A 3890-nucleotide genomic window follows, 5' to 3' on the forward strand; every position below is an offset into this window, starting at 1 on the left:
CTTGGTCACTGTAGCCAACTGCACCAACCAAGTCTTTGGATGAACTCGTTTATTCAAGACACGCTTATCCACCAAGATAGGACTAACATAATTATGATTCGATCCAAGATCTATCAAAATGGAAACAACTCGATCATAGATCTTACCTTCTATTTCGATAATGGATGTTTGATGGTCTGCCTACCTGTTTTCAAGTGATACAAAGATTCAAGGAATACTCTGCCCCAACATCTCCGACTATCTATGCCTCCTGAGCATTGTAGATCTCAAGCCTACCACCCTGATGTTGTGGACAATCTCTCCTGCGATGTTGTCCAACACAAGTCCAACACTGCAAAGGCTTCCTGCCATCACCCTTATTCTGCTCCTCGGGATGAAATTCATGTCCTCTGTCAACTGCATTGAACTTATTGTACGACGTTACATTCTCCTTATGACTTACATCCTGAGGTATTCCTCGCTTCTTATCCCACTTCCCTTTAGTCTTCTCATTACCTTTCCAATCTTGCTTAGGCTCAGACTTGTGCTTATACTACTCATAACAATGGTTCAGCGCCTCGATGACCTCTTCCAATGACCGAGGCTCATTATACTCAATCCGATCTTTAAATTCTAAAGGAAACGCATTGATGAACCTTTGAACCTTTGTCTTCTCATCCTTGAGGTAGGGAACATACCTCAATAACTCTAGGAACTTGGTCATATACTCTTCATCTGTCATAGAACCCATCTTCAACTCATAGAACTCCTTGGATTTTTCGTCATAATATCTCTCTGAAAATTACTTCTTCCCAAATAGCCTTTTAAACTCATGCCAACTCAACTCCTCTATCTTGATGCCTCTAACAAACTTCACATATTCCCACCAGATATCTACTCTTCTCTTAAGACTGAAGATAATGATCTTGGATTTCATATTCTCTAAATAATCATGCAATATGAAGAACTTCTTCCTACCAAGAATCCATGCTTCTACATATTCTGGTTTCTTCACATCCCCATCAAAAGTAAGAAGTTTGGCTTTCTTAAACTCCTCTGGAAAATACTACTTATCACTTCTCCTATAAGGATGTTGGCGGTAATGATGATGATGTCCCTTTGAACTGGAACTAGAATAAAATCCATAAGTGCTAGACCACTCTTCAGGTGTATCCAAATATTTTCCACCTCTGACTATGTCATCCCTATCCAACCAATAACCTGATCGAGACTTACTTCCATATGTCCCATTAGTCCTTTCCTCCTACCCACGAATGATCCTCAATTGTCCCAACTTTTGAAAATATGAAAGACTCTGAAGGATGACTGCATTATCTTCTTCTTGCTTTTCCTAATCTCTAACATGCCTTTCCTGTGCCTCAATCAATCTGTTATTATCTTCCTTACTGATCTGAATGGGAAAATTAGTTTTTCTGTACTAAATTCCTTTTCAAAATATGTTAAAAGTGCTTAAGGATTCATGAGGTTAATTGCAAGTTTAAACATGATTTTTTGAGTGTTTTTTATGTAAATTTTATGTACAAATTAACATAAACAAATGACTGAACAAAAAAATATAACAGACATGAACATCACCAAAACAGTATCACAACAACACATGATGAAGGAGTTGACCTCGCCTGGGCTACATCTCCTTGGTCTAGTTTCCAATGGCTTGGCCCTTTCTATTATTCTCAAAAGTGTGAATACATCAGTTTACAATGCTCATATAGCTCTGAAACATGTTCCAATGGCTCAAGAATGCCCAAAAATGTCTATCTAGCCTCTTTCTGCTCTTGATCTGGTCAAAAACTGAAGAAGTTATGGCTTCCCCAAGTCTTTCTGCTATTAGCTCTACAAACTCCCCAAATTTCGGCACCATCCTACAAATTCGCCCCAAATTGTGCTAACGGAGCGCCGATTTCGCTGAATTTTGGGTGAAATTGTCGGACGCTTTAAATAGCCTCTAACGCCTAAAATACAAAAATTATGGACCACATGGGGGCCAAGTGCCCGAGGCTAAGGCCAACAGCCTGCCCCCTCCCCCCAGTCGAGCCCCCGCACCGCTCTGCTGGTGGTCCCGTGGGTTGGTGCATCCAAGGGCTAGCCCCTCCCTCTGAATGGTGTGAACATAGCATTTAAATAAATACTGACAACATAACATGTTAAGAACTAATTCATGTGACGCGTTGGTAGGAGGCTTGGTCTTGATGCTTGGAGATCGCGGGTTCGACCCTCGCTGTTGTTGCCTGGACCTTAACCAAAATTTTGGTGGCCGTCGGGCTACCACATGGCAACCTATGGTTGGGCCACGTGTTAGCCTGTGGTTGGCCACCTTCCAACCAACCAAATCCGTCCAAATCAGAACCTAGGCATCTGCCATGTGTCAGCACACCATTCACCGAATGAGCCCATTGACCATTCAACCTACCACATTGGCATGCCCAATCAGCACCACTTCAGCTATACGGACTGCTGACTGGGAAGAAGTGGTGGTCGATATTATGGCAACCTTGCACTCCTTCTCCTTGACCCAACTTCAGGACTTTCAACTAGCTTCCCTTCTCCTCTCTTGAGTTTCAACCTTGTAAGCATGACATTCACTTGCACACAATTAAATCATTCTTTCACAAAGAAAACCAAGAGCTCTGATACCAAAACTTGATCTGAATGGGAAAATTAGTTTTTCTGTACTAAATTACTTTTCAGAATATGTTAAAAGTGCTTAAGGATTCATGTGGTTAATTGCAACTTTAAACATGAGTTTTGAGTGTTTTTCATGTAAATTTTATGTACAAATTAACATAAACAAATGACTGAACAACAACATATAACAAACATGAACATCACCAAAATAGTATCATAGAAACACATGATGAAGGAGTTCACCCCGCCTGGGCTACATCTCCTTGGTCCAGCTTCCAATGGCTTGGCCCTCTCTATTATGCTCAAAAGTGTGAATAGATCAGTTTGTAATGCTCAAATAGCTCTGAAACCTAATCCAATGGCTCCAAAATGCCCAAAAATGCTTGTCTAGCCTCTTTCTGCTCTTGATTTGGTCAAAAATTGAAGAAGTTACGCCTTCCCCAAGTCTTTATGTTGTTCGCTCTACAAACTCCCCAAATTCTGGCACCATCCTACAAATTCACCCCAAATTGTGCTAATGGAGTGTCGATTTTGCCGAATTCCGAGCGAAATTGTCAAATGCTTTAAATATCCTCTAATGCCTAAAATCTGCAAATTATGGGCCACATGGGGGCCACATGCTCGAGGCTAAGGTCAACGGCCCGCCCCCACCAACCGTGTCCCGACACCGCTCGCTGGTGGTTCCATGGGGTAGCGCGTCCAAGGGCTGGCCCCTCCCTCCGAATGGTGCAAACATAACATTTAAATAAATGTCGACAACATAACATGTTAAGAAATAATTCATGTGGCGCGTTGGTAGGAGGCTTGGTCTTGATGCTTGGAGGTTGCGGGTTCGACCCCCACTGCTGCTGCCCAAACCTTAACCAAAATTTTGGTGGCGCCCGAGCTGCCACGTGGTGGCCTTTGGCTGGGCCACATGTCAGCCTATGGTTGGCGACCATCCAACCAACTAAATTCGTTTAAATCAGAACCTAGGTACCTGCCACGTGTCAGCATGCCATTCATTGAAGGATCCCATTGACTAGTCAACCTGCCACATAGGCATGCCCAATCAGTGCCACGTTAGCTGTACAGATTGTTGATTGGCCTGTCTACATTTATTTTTTTAAATTTATCTATTTAGGAAAATGAACAAAACATGATTCTGGGAGCATATGAAGTCTATTTCACGTGAAAGGAGTTGCGTCGGATTCTGGATGACGAGCACTACATGGTCGTTCAAGTTCCACACTGATATGACAACTTTTAATATTGAGATATTTCTT

This window comes from Pinus tabuliformis, chromosome X (assembly GCF_031772625.1).
Source record: "Pinus tabuliformis cultivar Carrire ecotype Pingquan chromosome X, CPIR1, whole genome shotgun sequence".
In the NCBI taxonomy this organism is placed as follows: domain Eukaryota; kingdom Viridiplantae; phylum Streptophyta; class Pinopsida; order Pinales; family Pinaceae; genus Pinus; species Pinus tabuliformis.